This window comes from Polyodon spathula, chromosome 3 (assembly GCF_017654505.1).
Source record: "Polyodon spathula isolate WHYD16114869_AA chromosome 3, ASM1765450v1, whole genome shotgun sequence".
Classification (NCBI taxonomy): domain Eukaryota; kingdom Metazoa; phylum Chordata; class Actinopteri; order Acipenseriformes; family Polyodontidae; genus Polyodon; species Polyodon spathula.
In genome coordinates, this window is record NC_054536.1 from 29,930,577 (window position 1) to 29,945,416 (window position 14,840).

At 38.5% G+C, this 14,840-nt stretch overlaps 1 protein-coding gene across 6 annotated transcripts in view; it reads right to left on the reverse strand.

The window, feature by feature from the left end:
• Window positions 1–14,840, reverse strand: part of LOC121312955 (polypeptide N-acetylgalactosaminyltransferase 1) — a 207,168-nt gene that overhangs the window by 136,472 nt on the left and 55,856 nt on the right. The window contains exon 2 of one of the 6 annotated variants that reach the window (XM_041244971.1): window positions 8,861–8,956. The exons of the other annotated variants lie outside the window; for them this stretch is intronic. The gene's annotated coding sequence lies outside the window, so the exon portion shown is untranslated. The remainder of the gene's footprint in view (window positions 1–8,860; window positions 8,957–14,840) is intronic. 6 annotated transcript variants of the gene reach the window in all.

A 14,840-nucleotide genomic window follows, 5' to 3' on the forward strand; every position in this document is an offset into this window, starting at 1 on the left:
AAGAAACGTTTGAAATCCGTGTAACGAAAACCGAATCCAATTACCAAATTAACAATCAGTTGAATCTCGTTATGGAGTCTCGTTAGTATCAACATATTTAAGTGGAATAAACAACTCAGTGTTGAAATCAGTAAGAACATAATCCACAGTGTCTTGTGCCTAATGGCACTCGAAACAGTGAATTATTTTCACTGATTAAACACTGAGTTGTCAACATAAAAAGCACCCAACCAAATGCAATTCTAAAATTTCTAACATGGCTTTTATTTTCATTGGTCGATTAAAATAGCTCAGATATACTATTTGGATATATTATTTGCATATGCGTGTTTTCAGTTGTATAGTTATACCTGTAGTCGCTGTTTTTTGTTGTTTTTTGCTTCCTGCTTTTGTAAGTAAAAGAAAGTATTCTCAATATTGACCAGTACTGTATTACCTGTGAAATACTTAATTTGGAAATTGGGTGCCGATTGCACCTCCACAGAATCTACTGCTTTGAGGCTAAATGTGTGAAGCTATTGGAGCAAACTACAGGACAGGATATGTACTGGTGAATATATTTGCTAAAATAAGATAAAAATTCACTTGACAGCTTGCAGCTTGCAGAAAAGGCATCAAGGAAACACTTAAAAGGGCTGTCGGTATAGAACTGCTGTCTGATAGTCAAGTCATCCTCTTACTTATTTGGCAAGCTGGATCTCTGTCTCCACGGGTTAACAAAGGAAAGAAAGGGCAGCAGAACAACGAATGAAAGAAAAGCTACTTCCCTGACAGACCTGGTAAAGATACAAAGGAAGACTTCATAGAATATACCAGGGTCAGAAAAATGGCAAGGGAAACTGAATCATGCTTTTGCTGTATACTGAACACAAATCAGGCCTACAATTAAGTACAAATAACTGCAAACTTACACATGGAAAAAAGCACAGCTAATTTATATATGTACCTTTTATTAGTACTGAATGTGCATGATTTCTCATTTTTAGTGGCAGGCAAGTCTGCCAGTTCCAGATAGAACATCTGCACTGAATGAATTCAATTGGAAATGTCTCAGACCAGCAAAACAGAAGATGAAATTGGCCCCATCTACTCTCGGAACTGCCAGACTATGGATCGGATTCCTGCTGTCTTATTGCAAAGTTTATTTTTAGTGGGAACTGTATTAACAATAGAAGCATCTTTCGAAGGCATTGGTTTCGTTTGGCCCTTCTGGCAAGTTTTACCAGGTTTTGATAATCAAAGCAAGATGGTTTTAGTCCGGTTTATTCCAGCCTCAGGCCGTTTGTTTTAAGAGATGTTTGCATGCAACTTCTGCATACTTTCATCCCTTTACATAACTACTGCCACGTCCCCCTTCATTTTGTTTATTTTTATGGTCATTCATCCAAAAGTGAAATCCAAGGATTTCACTTTACAGCTATTTCTGCAGTTTAGTGTTTTCACACGCAATCTGTTTCACCTGGCAACCAGAGTTAAATTGAAATATTCAGCACAGAGGCAGAATTATAACAAGGGGCTAGGTAAACGTACAGAGCCCCATAAGGTTTTAAATGTACGTAAAAACATATAGGCCTAGCATTGGCTTTTAAATTTATGAAAAAAGTTTAATCATGTATACAGCTTAGCATAGCAGCTTCACCCATTCCAGTTGTTAATACAAGCTTGATCAGCCACAGTATACTCTCTATAGGTAAGGCCCTTCATTTCTGGATTTAACTTTTCTTTAAATTTCCTGGGAATTGGTCGGTGTGTTACAAAAAACAAAAAAAAAAAGGGGGGGGGGGGGGGGGGGTGAAATCAGTGCAAAAAATTTACTCCACAATTTTTTGGGAGAAATATTGGGTGTTCATTTTGGTGGACGGGAGGACAGCAAAAAAAAAACAAAACAAAAACACAAGTATTGAAAGTAAAAAACAAACAGAATGTGATGTGGTAGAACTGCAACTGAACTCAAAACACTGTACGTATGAAACCATCATCTCCAATCCCCCAACCTTCCTTTTTAATAAACAGTTTAGTGTTGGTGACTTAAAACCATTTATTATTATCACCATTTGTTTATTTAGCATACATCTTTATCCAAAGCGACTTACTCGGGTGCGTGAACTACGCAACAGCTGCACAGTCACTTATAACAACATCTCACCCAAAAGATGGAGGTTAAGTGACTTGCTCAGGGTCACACAGTGAGTGAGCCGGGATTTGAAACGGGGACTTCCTGGTTACAGGCCTTTTTCTTTAACCACCAGACCACAAAGCCTCCTTTAGCCTATAAACATTTTTATAATTGTGTCAAAAATTATTTTACACAATCTAGATCATTACAATGATACATTTAAATACATTTACAAGCCTTATGAAGCCCAGCCAGACGTCTGATACAAGGGGCTTTAGTGAAAATTCCAAAAGTCCTGCCTAACGCAGGCTTGCAGCAATTTTAGAGTGTCTTTTCAAAGGCTCGTTCTGCTGCAATCTTGGATGTAGCCAAATTTAGAAAATACTCTCGCCACATCAGCCAAGCCAGATGGGACACTGAAGATGTGATAAGCAGCACGGCTCAAATTTGGAAAGTCGTGCAGTGGATTTTTTCAGAATTTAAAACAGTGATGCCGCCATCGTCAGGAGAAGGCACTGCCATCTACACGTGGAATTCACTTTCCAGTTTATACCGGGTTTTCTTTTCTACCCATTTTAGCATGAAAAGTAGGTCACTAACACTTACTGTAATTGCTTTGACAGCTGTTAACTATCTACGCTATCTGTAAAGCGTGAAATGTGTAAGAGGTGGGCGTGAGATCAACTAATAGTACAGAGATGCACGTACATGGGTGTGTGTGTGTATAGCTTCCACTACATTACCTTACTTTAAGTAGACAGCTTTGCATATACACAGCCAAATTTATTAACATAAACACATACTGTATATCTAAAGTAATGTATTTTCTTAATTTAGCCTAACAGTTTATTTTTCTGCACTTGAGTGGTCCAAAATTCTGGTGAAAATCAGTAAAAACCTAATAGTTTTTGCAAAACTTGGGAATTTTTTGGTAAAAATAAACCGAAAACTAAGGGGCATATCTATAGGTAACAAGTTCAGGTGTGTTTTATTAAACTCATAGCAAAACTAGGAGTGTATCAAACTGATACGCAACAGCAGCCTTATTTCCATACCTGTTGTATTTTGAAACAGTGAGGAAAGGTCAAGTCACAGTTAATAAGAACATAAGAAAGTTTACAAACGAGAGGAGGCCATTCGGCCCATCTTGCATCGTTTGGTTGTTAGTAGCTTATTGATCCCAGAATCTCATCAAGCAGCTTCTTGAAGGATCCCAGGGTGTCAGCTTCAACAACATTACTGGGGAGTTGATTCCAGAACCTCACAATTCTCTGTGTAAAAAAGTGCCTCCTATTTTCTGTTCTGAATGCCCCTTTGTCTAATCTCCATTTGTGACCCCTGGTCCTTGTTTCTTTTTTCAGGTCAAAAAAGTCCCTTGGGTCGACACTGTCAATACCTTTTAGAATTTTGAATGCTTGAATTAGGTCGCCATGTAGTCTTCTTTGTTCAAGACTGAACAGATTCAATTCTTTTAGCCTGTCGGCATATGACATGCCTTTTAAGCCTGAAGTAATTCTGGTCGCTCTTCTTTGCACTGTTTTAGAGCAGCAATATCTTTTTTATAGCGAGGTGACCAGAACTGAACACAATATTCAAGATGAGGTCTTATTAGTGCATTGTACAGTTTTAACATTACTTCCCTTGATTTAAATTCAACACTTTTCACAATGTATCCGAGCATCTTGTTAGCCTTTTTTATAGCTTCTCCACATTGGCTAGATGAAGACATATCTGAGTCAACAAAAACTCCTAGGTCTTTTTCATAGATTCCTTCTCCAATTTCAGTATCTCCCATATGATATTTATAATGTACATTTTTATTTCCTGCGTGCAGTACCTTACACTTCTCTATTAAATGTCATTTGCCATGTGTCTGCCCAGTTTTGAATCTTGTCTAGATCATTTTGAATGACCTTTGCTGCTACAACAGTGTTTGCCACTCCTCCTATTTTTGTGTCGTCTGCAAATTTAACAAGTTTGCTTACTATACCAGAATCTAAATCATTAATGTAGATTAGGAATAGCATTGGACCTAATACTGATCCCTGTGGTACACCACTGGTTACCACACTCCATTCTGAGGTTTTTCCTCTAATCAGTACTTTGTTTTCTACATGTTAACCACTCTCTAATCCATGTACATGCTTTTTTTCTTTCCTTTAATCAGATAAAAGAAAGAATAAGCTGGTTGTGCTCAAGCCCAAACCATAAAAGAAGCTACAATAGGGATCAAATTAAACCTACAAGACCACAAAATGAGACTATTTCACTGAAAGCCCTATTAGGCGTCCCAGCACAATACTGTAGCCCTCAACACCTAACGGAGTGTGACCGGAGGTGGCTGTACATGTTATAACAATACATTGCCGAGCCAATGCAGGGCAGAGCGAAGAGACATCCTTTTCTAGCAGAGCTTATGGGAGACATTAACACCGGGGTTTGGTTTTCATAACCCTGATTGCATGGATAACACTGTCACACATACAGTTCTGTACTGGGCTGTGGCATCATCTACCTGAGAGGCCTCAAGTTGGGAACGTCGTAAGAATGAGGTTTTATGAATACTAATACACTACGTCAATGTAAAGTATTTTTAACATACTCAACTAACCCTGATTGTCTACCAGCAGCATATCCTTTAAAAAAAAAAAAAAACACACACACACACACACACACATATGCAATACATGTCAAGACAAGCAGCCAGAAATGTATTCATTTTTATACTTTACAGCCTTGCGATCTATTCTATGTACACTTCTTGGCTATACTGCAAATCTGTTGAATTTAGTTCTAACCAATATACAATTCAGTCTGCTGACTGTTCCCTTATTAACTGAATGAAATGGAGGCATTATATGTTGCCTGAGACAGTGCCTGCAGTACGTGGATACTGAAGCTCAGTTCTACACCAAGTGAAATGACTCACAAATGAAGGCACAGTCAAACTTAATACTTACTATATTTGTCTGTGTAAAAATTCGACAAAGCAGAATGAGAAGGAGCGTACTAGGGTAGAAAAACTAGACCTCCGTTAATGACCACATAAAAACAAATCAACACCAGCGCTCTGCAATTTACTATACACATAAAACCACTGTCAGCAGCAGTGCTTAAATACAGACAGGTCTCTGTCATAACTGCATATTTGTGGTTCTGTTTACTTGCTTCATAGTGCACACCTTGCTCTCTAGATCACTACACTGTGCATTACATTAAGAGTCAACATTCATGTATATTTTCTGTTTAACACCCTATTTAATTGGTAAAATTGTGTTGCAATAAAATTCAACGTGATCATATTACCCAATTACCACCTGCCCAGCTACCAGCAATTGCTTTATGTCCTTAAAAACTTGTCTACAATGCCATACTAAACAGGGCTTAAAAAGGCCACTGCATAAAACAGTAGTACTTTAAATATTATTAGTCATTGTGAACTGTGTACTGAAATGATCGTATTGAATTTAACGCTACAACCTTTATCGGGCAAGTCTGCAGGCATCTCTGTTGGTTTACCTTCATGAGAAAATCACAAAGATAAAAGTAAAAAAATCAATTTCTGTAGCTGAAGCATGGATCAAGGGCATCAAAAGTGCAACTTGCCACCATTAGCCCAGCTAAAAACAGTACTTGGTTCTGTGTTCCTGATTTGTTATAAATATCTGGCACCAGCATCCACACAGTAACCTTGTAATAAATTAAGCAGCACATATTCCACAGGCTTACAAAGCAGCATGTAGGACTATGATGGTGTAGGACTCCGGGAAGAGGAAATTAAATGAAAACGAGACCCTGCTTTTCTCGGCTGGGTCTCCCTTCCTATCCTGAATACTGCACACTGGATCATTCATGTGCTGCGTTCAGTTTCAGCCCTTGGAAGTTAACATTACTTTGTCTGTATAAATAGATCCTGTCTTCATGCAATCACTGCAGCCTGAATGAATCAATGCTGAAAGAAGGTCAGAGAGGCATGTGAAGCAAATAGAGACAAGCCAACAGTGATCTTGCATCTACTATAGCGCAAGGCTGGCTTTTTTGTTTATTTTTTTTCACTCTCTCAATGAAAAGGTCAGTTTTCAACAAAGTAATTGTGATCGCTGAAGATCCTGCGATCACAATATGGAACTCTCCTGCCATGGTTTTCAGCTTAAATTGCTTTTAAATACCAAAAAGATTTGGGCTTTGCTATGTGGCTGTTGTAACTGGCCTCATTAAACTATGTAAGCGTTGCCTGGTTAATTGCAACAGAAGAGAATTGCCGCGTAACAGGAGAAAAAAAAAAAACATCAGCTACAACCATCTTCATTAAGGTTCTGTACTGTACTTGGGGAAACTCATTAGAAGGTCAAAGCTATTCTGAAGCTCGCCATGCCAACAATCCTCCAGCCGCGAAAGGATTAACATGATGCACTGTACAGCAAGAGAGAGGTGTATCTTCTATGACAGTAGATTTGAATTTTCTGTGGTAGTTATTTTCCAACTAGAATTAGGCTAAATAACTTAACTGAGGTTTGGGTCTGTCCCTAGATTAGTACAATTAGATTTATAACAGGCAGGTTGTTGGGAGACTACTTTCTCATTAATTTCCATGAAAGCAACCATTGTTAGGTTTATCAACCTAATTCAACCCAGGTACCCAGCCTACAAATAAAACCCCTAAAAAGAACAAGAAATGTCTGTGCTGAGCTTTACTGAACACATGGATTCCTGTTTGAAATTGCCACTATGAACTTTGACACAGATTAGTGAGTGTATTAAATCCTCAAGAGGGTAGGTACTGTAGCTTAATTCATTCATTACAGAATCGCATAAACCTGACATTGATAATTTAATAAAATTTATTGCACCATGAGCACTCACAGACACACATGGGTATTATACTGTACATTGCCAGACGGCTGGAAAATGTGAGATGGAAATGGCAGTGAAAAATGAAAAAAGTGGTGCTGGTGGCTTTGAAACCACCTGTTCCATTTACAAAAACCAAGGGCCCTTCAGATCAATGGCAATGTTTCCACCTAAATAAATGTATGTCACGTACAGATGAGAAATGACCCAAAACTTTACCCTGAATGTGTATGTGGGAAGAACAAAAAGCTCACTTATTCCATAGATAGATATATTTCAGTGAGTTACAGGAAAATAATTCTATCTAGGGGTTCGACGTCCTATACACAACATATTAAACTCGTGGTATAGAACTAAAAACGTAATGTTTTAGCATAACATTCATCTTTAACATAATGTACGCTGTTTAACAAAGCAATACTACTTTTAGAAAGCTAATTCTTGGAAAGCTAACCCACATGAGTGTCTTTGAAAAGCTTCTTGAAAAGTTAAGGCAGCTATTTATAGGCAGAGACAAATAACTGTGTAAGAAAGACTGAAGAAAATAAAAAATGAAGTATTCATTCAATACAAAACTGGGTTTCTTACAACAGTATGCCCTAAGTTCAAGAGAAAACATAAAAAAGCCATTTAACCTAAGATCAGCCCTTTCCAATATTTACACTGATAAAAACTCAGTTGAAGCAACAGTTACCGGTCATTATGCTTGAATATTACAGTACATGTCATGAGTAATCTGCAGTACCTTTGTCACCTCCTGCACAATTCACCCTACTCCCACGCTGCCTTCCTGCAACATTCTTATAGTGGTCAATGAGGGAACTGCAGCATTACAGACTGCAATTGTGTTGAACGGATGTAAACACAGAGCATGAGAACGGAGGGTTGTCCGAGACAGCGGAAGAGAGTTGTTTAACAATAACAGTAATTTCGGTTTAATTGCGGACAACAATTAGTGCCAGGACGAACACAGGATTTTCATGTTCAGATGTTCACTCATAATTTAAATATTTGTTCAGATATTTGCTTGTTTTCAGAAAGTAATAAAAGCCATTATATTGCTCAGAATGCAGGCAGAGACCGCACAGCAGCGGGGTAGGGGTACGTGGCCCATGTGTGTGCCTTTATTTTACAGCAAGATCTTATAATATGTAACACGTTAAAGTAGAAAAATATCCCAGGAGTAAAGAATATGTTGTGTAGGACTTGCTACCAAGTGAATTAACTACAAAACAAAGGATGCCAAATAGCAGTTCAAGTTAAACATTGTTTTGTTTATTCCTGAAATAAACAGTACATAAAAAGGTGACACCGCATTTCAGAGGTCACGTTTCTGCAGAAGTCTGTGTTATATACACAGGTCATTAATAATTATATTATGAAGTAGTTTTATGCAATGCAAAGTATAAAAATGGTTCCACTGCTCCCTGCATCCTCTTTAAAAAATAAATAAATAAATAAAAAAACGCAGCTGAGGTCTCAGTATCCCATGTAGCACTGCGCACGTCCCTGGTATTAGAGCAACTCAATAATCTATATGAGAGCATCTTACCTGTTGACACTCAGCCAAGAATGCAAATAAGTAAAACACAAGCTAAAAAATCATGGTTTTAAGATCATTGATGAAGCCTGCAGAGTTTTTATTGAGAACTATTGCAACTTCCTTCCTGCTTTCACAAAACTTGCTAGTTTTATTTATTTATTTATTTCTATTCCTTGCCTTTAAGGTTTCTTCACAGTAAACAGTAGCCACAGACACGTTTTCATAAAGGTTTACTTGTGCCTTATTGTAGCGGAACAAAACCAAACACAAACTGAATTTTAACTTTAAACACTTCAAAATAAAACAAAACGTGGAAATGGTGTTGTAAAATGACGGGGAAAAAGACTCACCATTTTGACCCAGATAGCTTTCCAGTGAGCACTATGCTTGCAGGCTGTGATAAAGTGTGGGGTAAAGTGATGGAGGGCAGGAACATAGGGCCACACCTAGAAAGAAGCATATAGGCTTTCTGACCACTGAGTTAAGAAATGTAGTTCAGGGAGATGATGGCAGCGGATTAGAAGACTGCATTTCCCAAGGGGCTTTGAGTGGCTAGTGTACAGGAGAATGGGTTGCACCTGTGCTTAATTAATGATGGGTATTTAAACACACCACCTGAGGGGTTCTTTGGCAGTGTGGGGCTAACGTCTGTGAACAACAGAGGAGACTGGAGTGGAGGAAAATAGAAACAAGATGCCAACGACAACTACTATAGGTTTTGTTTGGGTTTGTTTTGAAACCAGCAAGCAGCTTAGCTGCCTGGGTGATAGTTAGGGTAAACGGCTGTTGTGTTATTAAGTTCTCCAAAAAAGGATATCAATTTGTTTTGTAATTTTTGTTTAAAAATTGGTGACTGTGTCCCCCTGACAGGACATTTGCACACACACACACATATATATATATATATATATATATATATATATATATATATATATATATATATATATATATATATATATATACACACACACACACATACACCATATATGGCTGGATTAAAAATAGGTGCTGTGATGGTGTGTAAGATCAGACATAATGGCTTGGATAAATTAAGTGCTGTGATTGGCTGAACAAGATCACACAATCGTGCGGTAATAACTGTCTTACCGCACGGCTGTGACATCATAAACCAACTTACTTAGCTGATCCATTAATATTACTACGCCTTAATAGTAACAATTATCTAAACAGTGTTTCTGTAGGTAAAAATGTCAACATACAACTGAAACAGCACTTAAATCACTCAATCTGTTTTTTCCATCTCTATTACTAAGAATTACAGAAAAATTGGCAAATATACTATGGTATTTATTTAGTCAGATTACAGAACAAAGAAAACTCACTGGCAAGCAGTAGCAGTAACACTATTCAAAAGCTACCACGCAAGTCTCACTCAGCATGTACTGTATATGCAGCAGCAGCTGCATGCTAATTATTAAACTAAATAGCGCCTTATAAAACTGACTAGCGAGTATGCAATATTTAAACTCGACAACAAATACATCGCACTGCTACCCTCCGATTTCAGAAACATATTTAAAACAAAATTAAAATCTCTCCTGCTCTCTTCTGACACAACCGTTGGGCTTTTAAACAAGGTCGGGTGCGGCATAGAATTCCATTGTGCTCACCGCGGTTGGGAAGGGCTGCGGCACTGCACAAACTGACACAGAAGTCGTTTAGTCCACATTAATGCTGGTTTACAATCTAGGGAAATTATGCTGGTTACCACCGTCGCTGTGAAAACAGCCTCATAAATTATTTGTCAGCTTGTCTTGAAGACTGCAAAGCCTAAATAGGATAATTTCCTACAAAAAAAACCAAAAACTAAAAAAAAAAACTCAGAAGCCCCTCCCTCGAGTGCCAATACAGTGCAGTGTTTGGCTGTTCCTTGAATCCTCCCTCAGAAGTAGGAAATCAGTTTTCTTTCAATTCACAAATGCCATTTCACCTTGAAAAAATGTTCAATGTAATGTTTATGGCAAATAAAAAAAAGTACAAAATATGTTACAAACAGTCTTCAGGGACTATTTTTTCTCAGTGAAAGGACACGTAATATATTTATTTTTTTCCTTAAAAAAGCCAGTTTGTTTAATTATTTTCAATTATTTATTTTTTTGTTGCCATTTTATAAGTGAAATAACCCACTCCAGGGTGTGCGGCAAGACAATTCTTACTGCACTTCCTGGGTGGCTGAAGGTACTCTGCCTGCAGCCTCGTGCCTCACAACTCACCCAAGGAATGCGGTAAGAACTGTCTTGCCTTACACCCTGTCGTGGGTTATTTCTTGCACACAAATTATATATAATAAATATAAATTATATTAAAAAAATCGCATGTCATACAGAGCTCTTTTTCATTTGCCATGTTTGAAACTGTAGCGCATCTTTTGATGAGGCAGTAAATAAGTCAAGGTATTTTCGTAAATTTCTAGTAAATACGAACATCTGAATTTTTTTATCTGAACACGTCAAAAAATATTTGTTCAGATATTTGTCCCGGCACTAACAATACATTTATTTTTGTTTTTTCCTCCCCCATGGGTTTCTTTTTATCTGATTTTGTTTCAATATACAATATATTACTGTTTTGTAATGGTTATATTCAAAATCAATCTTGGTAGAATAAACACTGGTATATATTACTTCCTTTTCCTAATTTGGTTATTTTTCAATATTATATGGATAGTATTTCCTGCAGTTCTGTTTCCTTTTTATGACAACACATTAAGTATTTGTTGTCTGCTATAATGTATATTGATCTAAAGTTACACAATGTTTAGAAAAAAAACCCTATATACAACCGTTGTTAAAGAAAACCAAAAAGAACTGGCAAAAAAAAACAAAAAAAAAAAAAAAAAAACATTTTGCTAAAATTGCAAGTTGTTTATAAAATCCAAAACTACCACTTGCAAATCGAAACTCATGTACAAGCTTACAAACTTAAAATGTTGTTTTACACACAAATGTAAATGTAATAACGCACTGTACAATGAATGAAAACACAATTAAATGTTACACTTAAAGGTCCTTTCACACCAGGGTAACTTTTTTCTTTTTTTTTTTTAAAGAATACTGTACAATGCCGGCCGTGTAGCGAAACAGACGGTGTTCCTATTTCTCTGTGTGCACCGGCGTAAATTTACGTATTGTATGGGGGTAGGGGTCAGGGCTGGTAACTGACGCAATCTAAAAGGACATAAGCCCAATATATGCTCCTGCAAGGGAGCCGGCTCTTTTGTACAGTGGTATCGGTATTGGTACTTTGTTTCAATAAATAAATTAACAAACACTGGATGTATGTGAAGATCACAACGAGAGTTTACGGTAATGTATCTGTACATGCTCACTCAGCCACAAAATACCAATCTTATTCACTGACCTGTAACTACATAGCTACACATAAATGCTGCATGCATACTGTAGCGATTCACTGGCAACCAGAATATAGCAGAGACGGACACGTTTATTTCTCATTACAATAGCTTCTTTATTCAGCACACACAGAGGTCACGGCTGCCTGTCAGCTACTCCGGAACCATTGGAACCACGACATCATAACAGAGCATCACAGCACCTTCATAATTTACCACATAGGGTCATCACAGCACCTTGGGACCCTCACCCGATGACTAATTCAACCTTACGCAATCCCATTGGTCTCTCAGCCAGACACTTCGGGCCAATGGGCCACTAAACAGGCTAGTGTCACTCAGCAACGGAGGTGACACACACAGAAGTACAGTACAAAACAAATGCACAGATCGTTACACTGCCCCCACCTTAGTCTCTTTTTGTCCCCAAAAAGTCTGCAGGGTGCAATGCAACTCATAGCCACAATCGGCCACCTCCTCCCTCAAAACACAGCCCCTCTCCCCTCATGTCTGGTTTCCTTTGCAGGAGCCTTTGAAAGGGAAGGCGCTTGCTGCGGCTCCTCTCTCCCTTGCAGTCGCTCTCTGGAGCTGGGGACGGCGCCAGCTCCCGTTTTTGCCTTCGGGGATAGCCGCCCCTCTTACGCTTCCATTTTTGGGCAGGCAGCTCTTCTCCCTCTTGGCAGGGACCACGCCCCACTTCGTGCCCGAACTCCCCGCAGATGAAGCACCAACCCTAGCCCTCAAAGAGGCTCTTCATCCACCATCCCACCGTATCCGGGAAGGGTAGGGGTTCCAACCACTCCACTGCTCCGTCTCACTCTCCAGCGCACGGGCTGCGCTCTCTGACGCCCAGGCGGGCAGCACCTCCCTCTCAGACGCTGGAAGCGGCACCATTTCCCTAGCTTGTTGGGGCAGACCGTACCTCTTTGTGCCCGAACTCCCCACAGGCAAGGCACCAGGCTTGATCCTCACGGCCACCGACGGGGTCTTCCAGGTTGCCATCCCACCGGGTCTGGGTTGCAGCGGATCCACTGGTCCATCTCTCCTCACTGCTCCTGTTTGACGCTGAGGTTTGTCTAGATTCCGATTCTAGAATAAATTCATCAAAACGAAAATGGTGCAGACCAAATCACAGCAACAAGATCTTGAGAATAGGCACTTTTGTCATTGTGGGTGAACAGATCAATTATTACACCAGTAAAAAAAAAAAAAAAAAAAAAAAATGTTGTTTGCATTGCTTTGGTATTTTGCACGTGTTTATGAAACAGCAGGTACAATACCAGTCTTTTACGTGTAGGGTTATTCAAAATACAATTGGCCTCTATTAGTATTACTGTAAGCTTGCACATTTTAACTATATTGATGATTTTTATTTAGACATACTGGGATTGTATCGGGTCAAGTATAGGTGATTAAAAAGTTTGTGGTGCAAAATATTTGTTATATTTTTTAAAACATATCCGTGAACAACCCTTTTCTATCTCTGAAAATAAATTATGTATTTAGTAATACACATTATGCTAAAATTTCAAGATGCATTTAATTATGTGGTATATTTGATGGTCATCATACTGTCAAAATGTAATACCAGACTGGTATTAACGGATGAAGAATAAAGTGAAGAGAGTCCTCAGTGGCCCTTTCCTGCTCCAAAACGAGAGAGGTAATTAGGTAAACAACAGCTGTCCTTACTGACAGCTGGGCGATCTGGCTACAGAGGTGAGCTGGCAGTGCTGTCACAAGAGAGCACAGTTTTTTTTTTCTCAATTGATTTCACGGTCATGATAATTATTGAGGTCCAGTCTAGTGCAAAACAGAAAATAAAACAATACACTGACAAGACCAGGACTCATTCAAATTCAAATGTTTTGTGTGCAGTATCTGGGTAACCATGGAAATGCTAGCTTGTGACTTAGAGCCGAGGAGTGTGGACATGTCAAATGTTCTACGTTGGTACAGTATATTAAAGCAAAAGTCAATCCTGTTAGTAAGGCACCCTTCAAGGGACTAGCCTAAGTGGTCTTTCATTTATTTTAAATTATGTTTGCTGAAAGGGACGATATGCATATTTTGCATTAACAAACCCCAGAAAGACACTGAAATGTCAGGTTGCCAACCTGAACTATTGTGAGTCTACTAGTATAACCACTGAATGTCATGTCTGAAAGGGGCTTGGGTTGCTTATGTATAATATTGCGATCATTTTGATTACCCAGAAAGAAGCTCCAGTTTCTGTAGGATCTAGGTTCCCATTTTCCACAAAACAATAAATCAGTACTACTGTAGTATTATGGCAGGAATCACAATGTATTTATAGCTAAAAGCTTCCATTGAAAATCTGTGAAATTTAATGCTGTGAACACGTACACAAAGCCACCCATCATCAATAAAACACAATAAACAGAATCTGCCATATAACGAACAACAAAATGCTAGCAACACTTTCAACTCATTTTATTAACTAAATAGCAAGTGTGTGTTTTAAACTGCTCTAGTATATACAAGATGAAAATGTGTATCTAAAATGATGAAAGCAGTATTAAAACAGGCCGTCTAACATGCCATATGTTTGGGCGAGGTCCTCGATCCAATCCCTCTACTTATCTTTTAAGTGTTCGACTGGGGACAAGTTGAGAGATCAAGCTGGCCATGGTAGTACACTGATGTATGTGCAGGCCATTGCCTTGCCAGAACTACTATAAACCCTTGAAGCTGCTGTAGAGAAGCAGAGCAAAAACAACACATTCACTTTAACACATGGTTCTCTTGTGTTACTGTAGTTTAGAAACAACTGCATGTCCAATAATAAAATAAAACACACCTATAATCTATCTAATTAGTGCCTGATCAATAAAGTAATTACTTTCCCAGTATAGATGAACTTACCAGCTTGTGTTGGGCTTCAGCAGCCTAAAAGGATCCCTTCCTTTCATTTTAATCCTCATACTTGAGGAAGC